This window comes from Columba livia, chromosome 1 (genome assembly GCF_036013475.1).
Source record: "Columba livia isolate bColLiv1 breed racing homer chromosome 1, bColLiv1.pat.W.v2, whole genome shotgun sequence".
In the NCBI taxonomy this organism is placed as follows: domain Eukaryota; kingdom Metazoa; phylum Chordata; class Aves; order Columbiformes; family Columbidae; genus Columba; species Columba livia.
This window is the reverse complement of record NC_088602.1, coordinates 131,289,816-131,309,759: the sequence shown is the minus strand read 5'-3', so window position 1 is coordinate 131,309,759 and position 19,944 is coordinate 131,289,816. Positions and strand designations below refer to the sequence as shown.

Here is a 19,944-nt window from a genome sequence, read left to right as displayed (position 1 = left end):
GAACCCTTCTTAACTATAAAAAAATAAATTTGGGAGGGCAGCAGAAGTAACAGAAGCAGTTTGGGGGCTCTCCTGAAGCCACTAGTAATATCAGTAGGCATCTACTTTAGTGAACTTGGAGGGGTTTTTGAACACAAAATGTGTAGCTCCTTAAATATGTCTGATATTCAAGCAATAGCACACCTTCCTTCATAGGTATAAAGATTGCTTCTGCCAGTATAGAGGGACTTTGTATACTGGAGGAAAATCTTCAGTAGTTTATGACAATTCAACTGTGACCAGGTGATATTTGATTGTATCATAGCTATTAAAAAACACCCTTTAACTTCCTGTACTAGAAGACAAATTCTGGTTAACTGTTGTATTTTGCTATAGGATCTGGTATTCAACAACAGCATTTCACTACATGTTTCATATACTGTTTTCTAAGTCTTTCTCTGCTCTTGTGTTCTGAATATTATCATATCACTGCATTTAATTTTTAGAGAGATTCAGGAGATTTTGTAAAAAGAAAAATTTTGAGAATCATGTGGGGTTAAAAAATACCACACAGCTTTGTGTTGCTGTCTCTGTTTTATCAATGTTGGTTTCCTGGTTGGATTTCTTTATTTTTTTGTTTAATATTTTTTTAACTAGGTAATATAATGTGCCATTTTTTTATGTCACTGATTTTTATAGTTATATTATTGTAGGACTATTCAGGAGGATGTATTTCGCTAGGCATTTAAAACCAATTACTTAATTCTAAATAAAATTTTAAATTCCTTGTATCTTCCATGTAAAATGCAGTAATGAAAACAAAGGTTGCTCTTGTAATTAATGTTCTTTATTCCAGAGAAGATAAAAAAATTTAAAAGCTTTACTCTGATAAAGTTTTAATGTTTTTGTTGGATTTTATTTTTGAGAGTGGGAAGTTTGTCATGAGAAGGAAGAAAACATGCAAACTTGTTTGTATATTTATCTTAAAATAGAATTTTGAAGGTTATAATTATGAGAATGTGTTTGTCTAAGTTTCTCTAAAAATTAATTCTGAAGCCAAACTAATTGCAGGATTTTATAATCTTGGAAAATCAGGCTGCTATCTGATACACATTAGTAAATGCTGACTTCTTCTAGTGGTAACTGTTGTGTGTGTGCTTGTAGCTGTCAGGAGATCATGTGGATGTGCTGTCTGATAATGGTTGTGGTTTTGACATACCTGTCAAATACGAAAGGATGTATCGATGGTGTGCATGGTCTAAAAGGGATGGATGTGGATGTATACAGTATATGTCTGACAAGGACAGTCAGAAATGTATGAGTTAATTGTATATTGTTTTGTAGTAGGGTAAATTTTTAGTCACATTGCATATGTACTTTTTTGGTGAAGGAAGTAATTGATATTTGGGACACAGAGGGATATAAATATTTTATTCAATCTCCTAAAAATAAAAGGACTCATGTGCATTCTTTCTTGAACTTATATGTTTATAAGGCTTAAGATGAAGGAATTTATTCATGAATGTTGAGAAGCAAAGAGACCATCAACAACAACAGCTGCCTAAATCAGTTGAGACAGTAGTGACTTACATAGTTTTGTTTTAGATCTGCTTTTACTTTTGAGGGAAGAGAGCTTGTAAACACTCATGCCTTTGAAAATAAGTAAGAATCTCTGTAGGTGGTGACACACATCCTTTCTCTTCATTTACTAAATCCCATCACCAATTCCTGCATTCCCATCCCTCTTTGGCACTGAGGGTGTGGTACAGAGTTACCAAGATGAGCTGCAAGAAAAGTCTGGATTTTTTGGAAGGAACTTGGTGTTCAGAGACACTAACTGGTCTTTTCTTGACAGAGCGAAAGAGTTTCAAACCAACTGCATCGTACATGGTGTTCTTTTCCTTAAAGCAAAACAACATCTATTGAGGCTCTCCATAGCCTGAAAAAACATGTTGTGCTGAAATAATGAGTGGAGTTTCTGGACACTAGTGTGACAGTAGTGATATGTGCTTAATATTGCTATTGTTTGGTTTTTAAGGCTTTGTATTCAAGTGTTAAAAAACAAGAAAACATCAAAATGAAACAGTAGTGTTTTATTTAGTCATACAGTTGAGAGGTGTGCTGTGCTGGATGCAAATGGTGAGTATTACAGACACTGGTGAACATGTTTAGGTCAGCAAATAAAAACATCCTCCAAATCCCCCATCGTTTGTATCTGAAATTTTCCTATGAAATTCATGTGGCATTTCCTAAGAGCCCCCTTCTCTCTTTTTTTTTTTGTAGTGCAAACAGAAACATGGAGGGAGTACAGGCAATACATTTTTTGCCCAGTTCAGACTGACTGCGCAAATCATTCAGTTAAGCATTAGTGTTGCTAGCCCTGCTGTCATATATCAGATTACCTGAGCAGAGAGCTTTGTACCTACCAGCAGGCTCTGATTTGGGACAAATGTGATTAGAGCAAGAAGCTGAAATTGCATAGTAAAAGAAACATTTACTGCATTTCCTCTTTTCTTTAAAAATTAGCTATTTGTAACCTCCATCTATGCATGTGGAAACACAGCTGGACACAGTCCCAGTCTGACCCGGGAGCAGGTGTGAGGGTAGGAAGGGTGGGATGGATGAGCTGGGGAAGGGTGAGCATCATCTTGAACGTTGTTAGCAGAGGGTTGTCAATCCTGTCAGAGCCTGTCCTCTGCCCTCAAATCTTTCCTAGTTAAACAGAAGATAAATCAAGACTTGTTTTGAAAGGCTCACCAAAAGCAAGTCTAATAGGTTCACTAAATCTGGTCGAGTGCATTGCATTGTCCCCTCCCTGTTTATCCAACTTTGATAATGCTAGCATCAGTCCCTCATGAAAAGGTTTGGCTTAAAATCTGTGGTGTAGCCTCAGTTGTTTGGTTTTGTGGTTTTGTGTCATGTCCCACCCCGGCTCCCTTTACTGCTTTCTGCCATTTGAGTACAGTATGTTAGTTAGAAAGCCTGGGAAAATATAGATTGGGTGATCTGTCTCTTTTAGACCGTTCAGTGATGAAATTTCTACTGTACTACTTTATTGTGACAATACCTGACTAGATAAAGCCATTTTCTGTCTGAAAAGGGAAAGAAGCTGCCAGTGTCTACATAAATCGTGTTACTCATTTAATGCTGAGACAGGGATTCCCAAAGGGAGATCCTTCGGGACACAACCCTCCACAACAGAAAAACAGAGGCATAGCCTGATTCTGAAGGATGGGCCAATCAGTTTTATAATGTTGCTGTTATTACAATAAACATTTGTGGTCCATCTATTGCAGTTTAGTTTAATAAATAGCCCAATAGCTATTAAAAAGTAAAGCGTATATGAAGTAAATACACCCTCCTTCTGCTTCTTGCTTTCCCTAAAGCACTTGGCATCATCCTTGGACTCCAATTCCAGTGGAATGACTGGATAGCTTAAAATAATATCATGCGGGGTTGTTTGTGCCAAAATTACTACTTTGGCCGTTTGAATACTGTTGCCCAATATTAGCATGGCTGCTATCAGATCCATTTGTGAAAGCACCAGTTTTTAATAGCTCTTTATTTTGTGAGCTGTTCACCCATAGATCCTAATGTGCTTCATTAAAAGAAGGTAAAATTCTTATCCCTGCTTTGCAGATGAAAGACTGTGGTCTTAGAGATAGGTAAGTGAACAGTGGAGATAGACAGGATTCCTGGCAAAAAACTATTTTTTGACAGGAATCATTGATTCATTAAAGATCTTTTGCACAAGCAAATTATTTGATGGAACTCCTGGCATGAAGTTTTCCTCAGGTCTGGAGCAGAATTTAAAGACGGAATTTCTGCATTGGTACAAAGGTGAACATGGACCTTCTTCCACCACTGTGTGGTGGGTGGTGGCCTGTGTCACCCAGCCTGGCCCTTCATCTCCTGCTGCAGCTGCTCTGTGCTCCCCAGTGATGCTGAGCAGGGCTGGCCCCTCACTGCAGAGTACCCACTACACACCAGCAGCAAGAAAGCTGCTCTCAGGAGTGCTTGCTGCTCACCCCAGCTGGGCAACCAGCTACCAAGCCCCAGTACAGTCTTTCAGAGCTGTGGGCCAGCCTAGCCAAGCCTGCAGTGCTGCCATGTAGTTGTAGATGTTATTTGGGGTTGGTTTTTGCTGCCCAGAAGGCCAGTTGTATCTTTGGTTGCATCAAAAGGAGCATGTGCAGCAGGTCAAGGGAGGTGATTCTGCCCCTCTGCTCTGTTCTGGTGAGACCCCACCTGCAGCACTACGTCCAGCTGGGGAGTCTTCAGTGCAGGAAAGACATGGACCTGCTGGAGAGGGTCTAGAGGAGGCCACAAAAATGGTCAGAGGGCTGGAACAGCTCTCCTATGAGGACGGGCTGAGAGAGTCGGGATTGTTCAGCCTGGAGAAGGCTCTGGGGAGACTTTGTTGTGGCCTTCCAGTACTTAATAGGAGCCTGTAAGAAAGACAGGAACAGACATTTTAGCAGGGCCTGTTACAATAGGACAATTTATATTGGTTTTAAACTGAAGGAGGGGAGATTCAGACTAGATGTGAGAAGGAAATTTTTTACCATGAGGGTGTTAAAATACTGGAACCTGTTGCCCAAATAGGTGGTAGATGCCCCATCCCTGGAGACATTCAAGGCCAGGCTGGACAGGGGTCTAAGCAACCTGGTCTAGTTGAAGATGTCCAAGCTCATTGCAGACTAGATGGTCTTCGAAGGTCGCCTTGAATACAAACTATTTGATGATTCTCTCCAGGTGCTGTGGTTGGAGACCTCTCTGTGCAGTGGGGAGTGGGCAAAGGGGCAAATTTTCCAGATTCTGCTTTGTAAGAGCTGCAGTCTGTCCCTCACCTGCAGGCTGTCCAGAGCTTGCTTTGTGCTCTGGAATCACTTTGGGGACAAATGCAAAGCAGTATAAAACAATGTAAAGCTGTAAAGACTGAAGAGCTATAACTCAGAAAAATTAGTTTGTACTTAACAAACACTTTGTTCTTTTCTGCTAGTAGTTACTGGGAAGTAACTACTGACAGCACCCCAGGAATCAATATCTCTGTGTTTACACAGTATTTCTGTGAAGCTGTATGGACATCCTTACTGCTGTTGTGAGCCTCTAGAAAGAGACTATTACTCTTCTGTTGGAGTCCTTGATCTGCAATAAATAGTCACAACTCTAAAAATAAAGTTCTGCACTTTTTTAGCACCTGCTACACAATTCGAAACTCCTTTACAGAGCCTGAATGAAACAACCTTATGTGCTTGAGCAGTGGGTAGGATAGTCAGTCTATTCTATAAGCAGGGGAACCGGAGATCTGAAAGACTAGGTGATGTGCCTGTGGTCACACAGGAGGTCTGTTGCACACTGGAGACTGAGAACACAAGCGCAGGCTCCTTCAGCATGCAGAGTGTGCTCACCTGTGCTTAGCATTGCACCTCAGGTCTCCTGATGCTCCACATCCTGCCTTGCCCACATCACCACATCCCCACCTAGAGGCTCAGTGCTCTAAGACGAAATTAAAATGTAAAAAAATTTTATGTTTTATATCATAGCTTGTTTGTTGTTGGTTTTTGGTTTTTTTTTAACACAGGCCTTTATTTTATTTTTTGTTCTGTGCCCACTTTGTTTTCCAGCTCTATCAAAAATACCCAGGACTCTGTAGTCGGCTGATTAGTAGTGTCTTCTGGGGTGTTTTCTCCTTTGATAAAGTGCTGCTGGCTGTTCTGTACCTGCTACTTTATATCCTCCCCCCTCTCATATATAGCTACCTATACCATATGGAAAGGATCAAACAGTTTTGATTTTTCCCAATGATACTGAGAAATGCAATATTTATCACAGGTTACTCACAGAGAAGAAGAAAGGAGAATCTAAGAGTGTTCCCTTCAGCTGTGTTTCTGTTAAGGCACAGTGTATGTTCCAGTCCACCTCTGTTTTGCTCAGTGTGTTAGTTGTGCTCACTGCAAGGTGTAATGCAGCAAGACTGATAAAGTTTGTTGCCCACTGGCCATGTGAAGGAGGAAAAACAACCAAAGCTGGTTGTTAGTTATCCCCACTAAAGTGTTAAACAAATCTCCCAGCAGCTAAACTCCCTTCCCTTTTTATTACTTACTGTACCTTGTAAATCAAATATTTATTAACTGAAAACAGCTTTGCTCACTGACTGATCTTGCAAACATGGGACAAATTCACCACAGCTGGCTAGTAGCCAATTGCTTATTCAGGCTGCTAAAGGAAATCAGCCTGGTGGAAAGACAAACTACGTGATGAATTTCCTTCCCCCCCACCCCACTACTTCCCAGGAACAAACTGCTAACATCACTACTTTGTCTACCATATTTACCTTTCATGAAAACGAACATGTCTGAATGAGGTCACCACTACTCTTTTGAAGAAGACTTTATTTTTATTGTGCCTGTGTCATAAAGAGAGCTTTAGTGGCTCAAAATTGCACAAGCAGACACATATTGTTTCAATTAGCATATCAGGTCTGTCACCTGGTGAAATGAAAAAATCCTTTAAGCATCTGCTTCTCTGATTGCTGTCTGATCATCTCTTGCTGTCTTCTAGTTTTGTGTTTAATCCATGGGGGTCCTCAACGGTCCAGCTGCAGCTAGCTGAAGCCCTTGGATGTTGAGGAATGACAAGATGCAAAGAACAAAACTAAATTCACACTCTCTTTCCCTGGAAGTGCTGCTGGTAAACTTGAAACATCTTTGCATCGTTCAAGGCTTTGCATATAGTTTCTATAATGAAGGTGATTTGCTGGCCATTGTTTAATAAATATCCCTGGGGAGCATAGTGTGACAGTGCAGTTACACTCATTCACTGAAAGGGAAGCAATAGAATAAGCAGGGATCACAGACATTTGAGAGCTACTGTATAAGGAGTTGTTAGTGGACACGACTACCTGCCCTCACTAACATCAGAGTCACCTGTTGCAAGCATATACATTGCAATAAATGCATGCAGCAGCTGGGTATTGTCAGTGAGCCAGTTTTCAGTGCCTCGTTTTGTGTCTGAGGATCCACACCTCATGCCCTGAAGTTTTGCTCAGCAACTCTGAATTGTTGTCAGCTCTTGTCAGCTGTGGTTGCATTGATTTTACTGGTTATCACCAAAATTACTTCAAGTCTTATTAATACATTGTGTAAATACCTTTGTTCTCTCTCTAGGACTAATTTAAGGGTGCATACAGCAGTACCACCTCACAGCAGCACTTTCACCCAGCCTGAAGCAGCAGCCAGCTCCTGGGTGCATGTTTTGTTTCCCTTCAGTGCACGAGTTGCTCACTGTCCTCTATCAGGTGCTGGTGTTTTGGTAAGTCCTTCAACACAATGTCCTGGAAGGTCACCGGGGAGCCATCTCGGGCCCTAGCATTTCTGCTGTGCTTTGGCCTTTTTGCTAGCTCTCTCAGTTTGTGTGTCCATGCAGCACATAATGATCTCATGAGTACTGTGGTTGCTGGGGCCAGGCTGTGTGGTGGGAGAAGCAGCAGCCTGCTCCGTGGGTCATGGCCATCTTACCATCCTTCAGCTGCAAGCGCACTTAGAGCAGGGGGTTTCATAGCCAGAACAGGACAGGCTCCTTAATACATGTTCCTGAAGTCATGGGTGACTGGTTCTTGTCAGGTTAACCACTTTTTTTTTTGTCCCCAAAGGTTAAAAACCATAATCTGTGTTTTCTGACCTATCCCCTTGTGAATTATTACAAATCTTTTCCTTTTATTCATTTTATACTTTTGGATAGTTGAAGATGGATATCCTCCGTCTTTAATCACTTTGCAAAGCTAGAAATATTTATATATTTTTAAAATCTACATTTTATATTTGTGACAAGATGCACAAGCAATACTGAGCAAGCAGCAACTGCCAGAACCCACAAATCTCTGTATTTGTTTTACATCCACCAAGCAGGGACAATATATTTTACAGCGTGCATTAACAAGATGGTCATCTGGGACTATTCATTTAGATAACAAAATGGCAACCAAGTTACTGTTGTATTGGGGTTTTTGTTGGTGGTGTTTTTTTTAATTCTCTTAAAATTCTTTTTTTTTAATGTGTTTTAACTATTGTCTTGAAAGATCCCTGAACACCTAGCAAGAATGGAGCAGGGAAAGGCAAGAAATCCATAGAAAGGTGCTCACAGTCTGGCTGTAATAGTCCAAATGGAGAGTATTCCATTAAAGGATGCTTTAAGATTTATGTAATATTGTTCTGACCTTTAGTAATTAATGATTTAGTAAAACTATTCGATGTGACACTATCCCTGGCTCCATCACAGGCTTGTCTATCCATGAAAGCTAATTTGACTGATGAAGACACAGATATAAATGACGATAGCTAGTTTGAATTTTCCCATGTGCAAATGGTCGTCTTCACTATGAAGAATACATTCCTACTTAGTTTAATCTAGGAAATGAGAAAGTTTGAAGAACCTCTTTCCTGTTGCAAGCACCTGCACAGAGGATACTGTAGTTTGGCAAGGAGAGTCGATCTTTTTTATTAGCTGAATCTTCCGCGTGTTTCTCAAAATTTCCCAAGCTTCACTTCCAGGTGATCAAGGTCTTTCTGCATACAGGGTGCTGGCTGGAGAACAGCACGTCCGGATCTCAATAGTTTCTTCATCTGAAGGAACCATTACAAATACCCACCGTTTAATCAGTTACTGGTTAACTGTGACAGGATGGATGCAGCCTGCTGCTGCATCCCAGTTCCTGCCACATCTGCTGAAGGGTGCTCATCTTGTCGCAAGTAACTGACGAATGAAGATATGATGGGTGTCATGTCGTGCATCACACGAGCACGGAAAGGTCAAAATGCTAAGTTTATTGTGTGCCTTTCTTGGGTGAGAGCATGTTTATTCTTCTCTGCAGTTCTGAGGTTTCAGATCTCTTTCTTTAACATGCCAAGTCACCTGGCAGTGACTGAGAAAATGTTTTGAGGATAAACTTGGACTCAAAAGTGTGTCCAGAGCAGCAGTATGTTTACACCCCTTGGACATTTACCTAGAACTGTGGCTTCAGATCTTTGTTTGCCTGCTCCAGACTAGATACTTCATTCTTACACAAACTTTCATCATCTCTAAGTTTAATGCATCTCTCACAAGAATGCTTATTTATTTTCTGTATGCAGTTATTTATTCTGAAATTGCATTTTCTTCTTTAAGTTTGGGGGGTTTGGGTTGTTTTGTTGTTTGTTTGTTTGTTTGTTTTCTTTTAATTTGCTTTAAACTGGTCCTGATTTTCCAAATAGTGCTCTCTGACAATAGAGAACACCAAGTACAGGATCTCTGGGGCCCTTTTACTTTGTTATTTCTAATGCTTTGGATAAAAGGATTAGGCTGAAGCAGAGACAACCTAATGGTTGTAGTTAGGAAGTAACTGCATGCATGAAAAATTAATTGGCCCTTGAATTTTTCAGTTTCAGCCAGTCCTTAGGTATAACACATCATAAGACCACAGGGTTTACTCTTTCAAACTCTTCTTTTTCTCTGAATATATTTATTAAAAGGTCCACTATGTCCAGTTTGCACCTGAGTGACCCTAGGGAACTCATGTGATTTGCTGTCCATAAATATAGGGGTGCAGTTTGCCTGGAGGCTGAGGGAGGGAAGCAGATCAGAGGGCTCTCACTCATGTAGCACCCCGTAAGTGAGGAGAAACACTTTATTTGGGTGTCAAAACCAGATCAGAGAAAGCAAGCCTTTCCCACTTACTTTCTAGGCGTTATTCATTCCTCATGTCACCAGATTCGCTCACATGTCTGGGACTATAGAAAGCTGCAGTGCTCCCGACTATGAATTCGCCAAGTTTCTTCAACAGTGTCACAGCCTGTGCTGTGTGGCAGCTACCGTCACCTTTGGAGCACCCTACACCCTTCATGGAGATGCAGGAGGATGCCTGAGGATGTGTGCAATGTCTGCAAGGGAACCACAGCCCCTGAGGGAACAGGTGGCTCAGGGGATGCTGAGCCTTGTGTCCCTGCAGCATGGGGCTGCTCAGGCGCACAGGGAGCCAAGCTGGGTCCCAGCAGACAGCCCTCTATGAAAGCTTGCCATTTTGTGTGCCTTCTTCACCAGGAGAGGTGGCCACAACAACTTGGGCTGCAATTTGCTGGTCAGCAGCAGCACTGCTGCAGTCACAGCGAGCAGGGCTGACCCCACTCCCTGCACAGGCACCCTGTGTCTCATGTGAGTGATGCAGCGGCGAGAGACCAGATCCAGCTGAAAAAAAGACCTTGGGACATGGTGGGAAATGGTTGTTTTGAAACAAAATCAGCTCCACAACCTGGCCAGCTGCACAACCATGTAAACAGCTACTATGGGCACGGTACGAGGCAGGAGGTGCAGAGGGACCATCTAGAAGTCCTGCTCATTTGCCTCCCTCCCACACGAGCTGCAGGGCTAGCTCAGGAACATTTCTAGAGCATCTTTCTCTCTGTATTCAGGGGGCAGCCAGGCCGGTGTCCTCCTGGGAGAGGGTGGGAGAGGGAGCGGAATAGTGACAGAGCATTATACCTCTGACATATATATGTATTACAGATGTATGGGAAACAAAGCTGTCAAAAGGCAGCATTAGGTGTTTCCTCTGCCAGCTAATGGTGTCCAGTCATGTGGGTTAATCTAACAAAGACAGATAGTAATGCATTAGCTGTACCAGAGCAAATGTTTTCTTGGCAAGTAACCATTTATAACCTACTGTGCTCTTCCACCCAGAATTTTTCTACTAAATCTCCTGACAAACCGCTGTCCTAGCACCACCTAGTGCCCAGCTTGGCAATTCATATGTCGTTAATGCGGGAACATAGCCAGCTGGGGCGGGAGGGAAGGAAAACAAAATCCAGGGGGTCTTTTTCATTTTGGTTTGGTTTGGTTTTTAAGCTACCATAGGCTCCTACAGCAGCCTGAGAAAGATTACAGTTGCAATAGCTCAACTACTGCTTTTTTTTCCAAATCCTATCATGTTCTTAGGAAGATCATCTTCTCTGGAATGTCTGAAATGTCTCAGTGTAGAAAATGGTAGCAAGCAGCGATCGCACTTTCTTGATAACGAGTATTTTGGTAGGAGTATTTTGGCTGAATGAATGAGGAGCACAAGGTGTCAAGAAGAGACTTCATGAAAAATGCAGGTTCTTAAATATTGGTGGCGTGGCAAGGCGAGACTGGTTAAAATTCTGCTGCTTAAGAGCACTGGATTGTTTCCGAGAGGATGGAGTGATGAAGAGCAGAGTGTGCACAAAGAATGGCAAAATGAGACTGTGGTGTGCCCGGCAGTACAAGCTGGCATGTAAAGCTTCAGAAATTATTGCAAAGTTTCTGATGAAGTCAGACACACAGCAGCAATATTGGAAGTCCCGGTTCCAGTCTCTGAGTGGCATATATCATCATACCTTATTGCCAAACACCAAGTTTATTGGCTTTATAGAGCCAAGACCGTGCATTTGTATCCCTTCTGTCATATTATATCTATGGGGTTAAGTCTTGCAGTTTGTAAAGTGGAGCAGACTAATTATCACACATAAGAAATGACTAAAGTCTGACAGTCACATGTCTCCTGGGAAGGACAGCCTGTGAGATAACAATGAGGGGAAAAAAAACGCTTTGGGGAAAACTTTCACAATTTTTTGGTGGTTGTCTATGGTGTGTTTCCCTCTCACATCTAACATTAGTCCCAGACAGAAGCACTTTTAATTGATGCATCTAGAGATCCATTGCATGTGTGTGGCTGTCAACTTAGGCTCTCAGCTGTGGACAGCCCTATCTGCTCATACAAAAGTTCATCAGAGCCATCAGCACCCTCAGTACATCCCCTGTGCTCTGAGGATTGCTCTGTTTTTACTAGTGATTCTATGGCAATGCCCAACTTCACTTCTAAAGCAAAGCCCTGCTGGCTGCCAAAACCTATTAATTCACACCAGTTTGCCCAGAGCTCACCATTCCCCAGTCCCTGTCTTACAGTGAGAGCAGGACATGTCACAGGAGATACCAGCACGGTTTGCCAAACACTTGGAGGTCACTTTTTTAACAATCACCCCTTTAAAATGGAGAAGCAGAATAAACCATTAGAAGAAGCAGAATTAACTTCTGAAAGGACCCTTCTTTGATAATTATATACATTGGAGAGGAAGAGAGTCACATGAATAACGCATATGTGCCCTTTATGAAGACATGAGCTTTCTGATGTGGGGTTACCCAAACCCTTGGCAGCTGCTGAGCACCCCTGGGCTGGCTAATGTAAAGACACTCCATCTGAAGCTTGTCATTTCACAAGCGAGATGATTGTTAAGATTTCGGGTAGGGATTTTTTCTAGCAGATGTTTTTTTTCACTTACCATTTGTTTTAATTATTCCTGATGTTTTGCCTTTCAAATTGCATATTCCTTCAAAGGAAAAAGAATAAGCAGTTGTCATAACAACAAAGCTCTTCATTACCACAGGAACCTTCGACAGATTTATTTAAAACATTAAAAAAAAATAAAAATAAAAGAGATAGAAATATCCAACCAATTATTTTTATCAGTCTGATTCATGTTCTTCTTAAATACATTACAGCGTGTTCTCTAGTAGTTACACTGTGAAGGGAGTATGGTATGAATATTTATTATAATGTAAACTTCAAGAGAAAAATTTAAAAGTGAGTTTGTTGTCTTTATGAGCTTCATAGAATCATAGAATCATTTTTGTTGGAAGAAACCCTCAGGATAAATGAAGAAGACCCTCATTAGATCCTCAGGATCATTGAATCCAACCATTAACCTGACTCTACCACTAAACCATGTCCCTAAGAACCTCATCTATATGCCTTTTAATCACCTCCAGGGATGGTGACTCCAACACTTCCTTGTGCAGCCTGTTCCAATGACTGACAACCCTTTCAGTGAATAATTTTTTCCTAATATCCAATCTAAATGTCCCCTGTTGCAACTTGAGGCCATTTTGTCTCATCCTTTCACTTCCTACTTGGGAGAAGAGACCAGCACCCTTCATGCTACAACCTCCTTTCAGGTAGTTGTAGACAGCAATGAGGTCTCCCCTCAGCCTCCATTTCTCCAGGCTAAACAGCCCCAGTTCCCTCAGCTGCTCCTCATCAGACTTGTGCTCCAGGCCCCTCACCAGCTTTGTTGCCCTTCCCTGAACTCTTCTCCAGCACCTCAGTGTCTTTCCTGTAGTGAAGGACACAAAACTGAACACAGGATTCAAGGTGCCTCACTAGTGCTGAGTACAGGAGGATAATCCCTTCCCTAGTCATGCTGTCCACACTATTCGTGATACAAGCCAGGATGCTCTTGGCCTTTTTGGCCACCTGGGTACACTGCTGGTTCATAATCAGCCTGCTATCAATCAACACCCTCAGATCCTTTTCTGCCAGGCAGCTTTCCAGTCATTCTTCCCCAATCCTGTAGTGCTGCTTGGAGTTGTTGTGACCCAAGTACAGGACCCGGCACTTCGCCTTGTTGAAGCTCATACAATTGGCCTTGGCCCAACGATCCAGCTGGTCCATATCCCTCTGTATGGCCTTCCTACCCTGCAGCAGATGATCAACACTCCCATCCAACTTGGTTTTGTGTGAAAACTAATTAAGGGTGCACTCAATCCCCTCATCCAGCTCATTGATAAAGAGGTGAAACAGAACTGGCTCCAATATTGAGCCCTGGGGAGCACCACTTGTGACCAGATGCCAACTGGATTTGGCTTTGTTCACCACAATTCTTTGGCCCTGGACCTCCAGCCAGTTCTTTATCCATCGAAGAGTACACTCACCCAGGCCATGAGCTGCCAGCTTCTCCAGGAGAATGCTGTGGGATACAGTGTCAAAGGCTTTACTGAAGTCTAAGTGCACAACATCCACAGCCTTTTCCTCTTCTACTAGGTGGGTCACCTTGCAGAAGGAAATCAGGTGGGTCAGACAGGACCTGCCTTTCAAAAACCCATGTTGCCTGGGCCTGACCACATGGTTTTCTTGTATGTGCCATCTGATGTCACACAGGATGATCTGCTCCACCATGTTCCCCAGCACTGAGGTCAGACTGACAGGTCTGTAGTTCCCTGGATCCTTCTGGCCCTTCTTGGAGATGGGAGTGAAGTTTGCCAACTTCCGGTCAACTGGGACCTTCCCAGTTAGCCAAGACTGCTGATGGATAATGGAAAGTGGCTTCGTGAACACATCTGCCAGCTTCCTCAGCACCCTTGGGTGTATCCCATTTGGCGCAATAGACTTGTGGGTATCCAAGTGGTGTAGCAGGTCGCTAACCATTTCCCCTTGGATTATTGGGCCTTAATTCTGCTCGCCATGCCTATCTTCTGGCTCAGGGGACTGGGTACCTAGAACACAGCTGTTCTGACTATGAAAGACTGAGGCAAAGAAGACATTTAGTACCTCAGCCTTTCCCTCATCCTCTGTCACTATGTTTCCCTCTGCATCCATGAGGGGATGGAGGTTCTCCTTAGCCCTCCTCTTGTTGCTAATATATTTATAGAAACATTTCTTGTTGCCTTTCACAGTGGTGGCCAGGCTCAACTCTAGTTGGGCTTTGGCCCTTCTAATTTTCTCCCTGCATACCCTCACAGAATTCTTGTATTCCTCTTGAGTAGCCTGCCCCTCCTTCCAAAGCTTATAAATTCCCTTTTTATTCTTAAGTTCCAGCTGCAGCTCTCTATTCAGCTAGGTAGGCTTTCTTCCCCACTGGCTCGCCTCCTGGCACACAGGGACAGCCTTCTCCTGCACCTCGAAGATGACCTTCTTGAAGAGAAACCACCCTTTCTGGACTCTTCAGGACTGCCTCCTGAGGGACTCTGCCAACCGGCCTTCTAAACAGGTCAAAGTCTGCCCTTCGGAAGTCCAAAGCAGCACTTCTGCTGACCACCCTTCTATACTTCTCCAAGGATAGTAAACTCAATCATTTCATGATTACCATGCCCAAGGCAGCCTCCAACCAACATGTTACCCATGAGTCCTCTATTTACAAACAACAGATCCAATGGGGCTCCTTCCCTGGTAGGCTCACTAACCAGCTGTGTCAGGAAGTTATCTTCAATGCGCTGCAGGAGCCTCCTAGACTGCTTCCTTTCTGCTGTCTTGTATTTCCAGCAGACATCTGGTAGGTTGAAGCCCTGCATAAGAACAAGGGCTAACAATCAGGAGACTTCTCCCAGCTGCCTGCAAAATATTTCATCTGCCTCTTCATCCTGGTTGGATGGTCTGTAACAGAGCCCCACCAGGATGTCTGCCTTGTTGCCATTCCCCTTGATTCTCACCTATAGACACTCAACCCTATCATCACTCTCATCAAGTTCCAGACAATCAAAACACTCCCTAACATACATGGCTACCCCACCATCTCTCCTTCCTCGCCTATCCGTTCTGAAGTTTATACACTTGACTTGCTGCCATTTCCCCTCATTCCTGAAGTTGCTGCATTCCACATCTTAAGCCTCATGCCTGTCTGACAGAGGCACCTGGGAAGGTGGGGTGGATAGGGGGGTGTTTCTCCTGCCATCCCAACTGTGGACTTTCTTCCATTCATCCCTTTCCCTTGACCTGCTTTCTTAAGACAGGCAAGGGGAATCCCTTGATCTTCCTTTCTTGCTGGAGGTCTTACCTGCCCCCCAGAGGCCACAGCTTGATCCCTCCAGTCAATTTCCTTTTCCAGCTCCCTGATACTTTTCAACCTTTCCACCTCCTTTCTCAGCTCTACAACCAGTCTGAGCAGGTCATCCACCTGCTCACACCTCACACAACTGTTTTCTCTGCTGCCACTCCTTATCAGTGAAAGGTTCTGGCATTCTCTGCTGCCTGAGGTCTGGGTGGCTGCATGTTCCTGTGGTAGCTCTGTCTGAGTTGCTGCCTCCTTCCTGTTGAGTGCAGAGTACTTACCTTTGCTCTGAGTGGATACTATAGTCAGCTCCTTCTGTGAGGGTGACAACAATCAAGTGAGGTAAATCACAGGAGTTTGCCGAGCTTCCTTGCCCTGCCTGCACAGACTGCTGTGCTAACTGCTTCTCCCCTGTTTGCTGGCCCTTTTTGGTCAGCTCCTGGTCACCTCTGCGCCCTAGGAGGGTGTGTAAATCTCCTCTGGTTGTTCCTGGTGACGTCCCTGCCACATCAGCCCCTCTCACAGGATCAGCCACTTTCACAGCAATTCCGTGGCAGAATCATGGCTCCAGGATCTCCTTCTTGTCTCCTCAGTCCATGCCAAGGCTCAGCTCTCACTGTAGCCGTTGCTGTGCATGTTGCTCATCACTTGTCACTTCCTGTGGCAATAGCTCGCCTTGATTTCTAATTAAAGTATATGATGTGAAATTTAAAGGTGGAATTTCTCTTCTTTTCACATATATGGTAAGCAAAATGATCATTGTATGAAATAAAAATACCTAGATAGTCATTCATATGTTCTAGACAACCATTTCTTCCATTCTTTTCAAGCAAAAAAAAAAGGGATATTAATCTCCTGAAGATATAGGAGGAGCCATTTGTTTGATAAGAGTTTGAGGCCATTTGCAAAATTTAGAACTAACTGCTAGTTTTAATTTTCACTTCTCTGAAGGTGCTCAGCTGTTGCTGTGCCCCCCTAAGGAAGAGAAAGCCACAGGAAGGCATTGTTTACTGCTTCCCCAGGCTTCCAAGAAGCCTCCAGTTAACTGGAAGGTGCGACCTGCTGGGCTGGGAGGAGGAGGAGGTTGATCCGTGGACAGAGCATTGCCTGGCCAAAGGAGAGCGGAAGCCGAAGCTTCCTTGCATTTTCTTACACTGAAAAGGTAAATAGCTCCCACTACTTCCTGTTTAACTTGCGCACTGAAATTTGAAAGATGCTTTTCTTGATTTCACATTCTATTTTTTAGTATGAAATAAAGGCTAGATGCCTTTCATCTGTTCAAGGCATTTATAGTATCCTTAGCAAAAGGATTTTTTTACAGCAAAGGATAATTCTGGAGTTGTTAAACTTGTCTCCCTTAAAATAAGTTACTTTTGTCCCCAGTTTGAACAGACGTGTTTCGTGCTGGGTGTAATCAACAACTTAATTCTCTCCCTAAGTGAAGGAAAGAATGACTATCTGCAGAAACCTATCATTCTGTCTTCCATCCATAAAGGAACATAAAAAGCAGCTGTTGCATTTATCTTAAGAAGATGATAGCTGTAAATTGCCTTGTCTCACAGGTACTTCTCCTGCAGATGTCCATAACACCTCCATCATGATGATGACCACGAAAAAGCAGGGAAAATCCCAAATATATGAGGCCAGACTCCTTTCCCACAAGACCAGGTTGCTTAGCCTCAGGGATGAGAATAGATTACTTAACATCAGAGATGTGTTGGGACACTAGTGTCTGACAGGTTTTGGACCGCAATGTTTAAATTTACTTTTTTAAAAGGCCTAGCCACATACAGAAGAACTCATTTTATTCCTGAGAGGAGGTGATAGGGTGCTTTGTGATTTAGTCTCCTTATAGCCCACTCCATCTACTTACAAGCTGGGTTTGATGGCTTCACTCTGATAGGAAATACGGCTGTGGCTCTCCAGTTACATGAGATGATGTAGGGAGTTATTATTTAATTATGACAACTACACACATACAAGACATTGCATTAGGAAACACACATACACCATCTGCTAGATACCATGATTTAGCTGTAGGCGTGCAAGAGCAGAGTCTTATGAGCATTAACTTTATTCTAGGAGACTATAAATGCGGGTCTCCTTGCACAGCACTGCCAAGGGAGGCATTCAGGGGAAGAACATTGCTCGATGATATAGTCATTACTGTTTCAGCAAGACGCTAATTTTTACAATAAATAAGCTTAATCCTTTTATGCAGATCATTTTAGAAAATAAACAGGCCATTTTTATGAGGTACTTAGAACTGGGCTGGAATGGGATTTGCAGTAAGATCCTGCATATGCTACAAATTGTAAGCAATTTTTAATTCCTGGGGAACTACCGCAGATTGTTATTTGTTGTTGTTTTTTGAATAACTTATAAATGCAACATTTTTGTGTGTTTCAAAGCATTTAGAAAGAAGAAACATTGCCTAGTGGAACTAAATTGCTGATTACTAAAGAAAGACAGTAACTGTGATCCATGTTCTGAGTGGGTAGTTTTAATGCACCACCTTTCTTTGATTTCTTCTAGAGAACTTATGTGAAAAACAAGGCATGTGTGAGCTGGCAGAGGAGAGTCTGACCACTGGCCTTGGAAGCATAAACCCCCTTGGGCTTCAGCCTGGTCCCCACTGCTAGCCACCTTTATAACTTCAGCAGAGGTTAGCAAACAGCAGACAATTCAATTCTGGTATCTATAACCACTGACCTCACTTGTAGAAAGAAAGTAATAATGCAATTTGGACTCCTGAGAATATGACTATCCTGCCTTGCATGTGCTGTGATTAGTAATGTAAAATGAATGCATGATTCTGATATTAACTGTTGATTAATGTTTCCTGGAGAAATAATGTGGCTGTTATCTAGAGGATGACAAAGATATCTTCTTTTTGATGACACATTAAAGAAAGAATATTACCAGCCATTTAATGTCTTAAGAGGGAATCTTGAGAGGGTACTGATTTTGACTTCTGGCCAGCCCTGAGATGAATGCATTTACATGACAGTCTCTGTTTTGACACTGGATGTGATATCTTGTCCTGGCTAGGAGGTGTCACAGGTTTGGTGAGATTGTGTGAAGGATCCAAACCATTCCAGCCAAAACCAGCCTGGCCTGTGTTTTGGGATGCTGCTGTTGACATGGTGCGATGGGGGCTCAATTCACTATTCTGCCATGTGTTTGCCTGTCAGACTGGACAAGCCTGTGTAGCTGTCCTGGTTTTGTTAAAAACAAGTTTCTCTTTTAATGAATTTGCCTGTCAGCTAAAGCTTTCATATTAGCTGCATTTTCCTGGAAAACCAGATACATGTTTTGGTAAACATGGCAATGGAATGCAAAGTTATTGATAAGCATGGATGCACCTCTCACGAGAGGGGCAACGAGAAACAGGTGACCAAGAAACTGATTAACGGAGTACAACATCCCATTCACATGAATATTTCATATAAAAGTGGGAGATCACAAGGATCTCGTCCCTTTTACTTATGGCTGACATTAGAAGAGGACCTTGTGAGTCGTCCCTGCAAACTGAAGCCTAGTGACAGACTGAATCCAGCTCCAGTTGGCTGCAGAGTCCAATCCAGGACTTCGGGTGCCAGCTCTGCAGTTGCTGGGACTTTCAAGATTGGTTTTGCATATTTTGTATTATTTTCTCTATTCTTATTAGTAGCATTAGTAAAACATTTTTAATTTTTCCAACTCTTTTCTCTCTGTCCTTCTTTTTCTCAAGATCACCTGTCCTTAGTGGGAAGGGGGGACAGCGTGGGGCTGAAGGGGGAAGGGAGGGGAGCGGGGATTAACAATACATCTGCCACGGTTTTATTGTCACCCTGCAATCAAAACCTCAACAGTAGCCTGAGCCTCCATTCCTTTTTTGTGAACAAGCTGATCTCATTTTCTTAGGAAATCTTATTTTCTCTTTAACTACAAAAACAATACTTGGGCACTTTGAAAAAGAGGATCAGTTACCCCCAAGAAGCATCCTCATTTCAACAGCTACAAGTTTATGTAAAATACTTCAATTCCCCATGGCACAAAAGTTGCTGTGGGATTGTATTCCTCTTCTTGCTATCCACTGAGCCAAGCAATTGTGTCTCACTATTACAAAAAAAAAAAAAAAAAAAAAAAAAAAAAAAAGTCTGGCTTTATTAGTGGAGCCTACTGAAATTGCTGTGTGACCCCGACCCACATCTCTCCAGCCCAGTGTTCCTTCTGTCCTTCTGCAAGGTATGGGATCCTACATTACATCAGGCAGCAGCCCAGGTTTGCTTTTCTAGCTCTAGATACACCACCACCTAACACAAGCACAAACATCAGGTAAGGAGTTGTGTTAGCAACCCAACCCATGAAACCAGGGCTTGCATAAACTGGC

The 19,944-nt window shown here is 42.8% G+C and overlaps 1 long non-coding RNA gene across 2 annotated transcripts in view; it reads left to right on the top strand.

Moving 5' to 3' along the window:
• The window catches only part of LOC135575445 (uncharacterized), a 37,897-nt gene that overhangs the window by 9,255 nt on the left and 8,698 nt on the right, over window positions 1–19,944 (top strand). Inside the window, exons 2-4 of one of the 2 annotated variants that reach the window (XR_010466221.1) lie at window positions 7,149–7,293; window positions 16,521–16,731; window positions 18,105–18,234. This is a non-coding gene — a long non-coding RNA (uncharacterized LOC135575445). Of the gene's footprint in view, window positions 1–7,148; window positions 7,294–16,520; window positions 16,732–18,104; window positions 19,660–19,944 lie in introns of those variants that run through there. The other variant, XR_010466220.1, reaches the window with a different exon arrangement.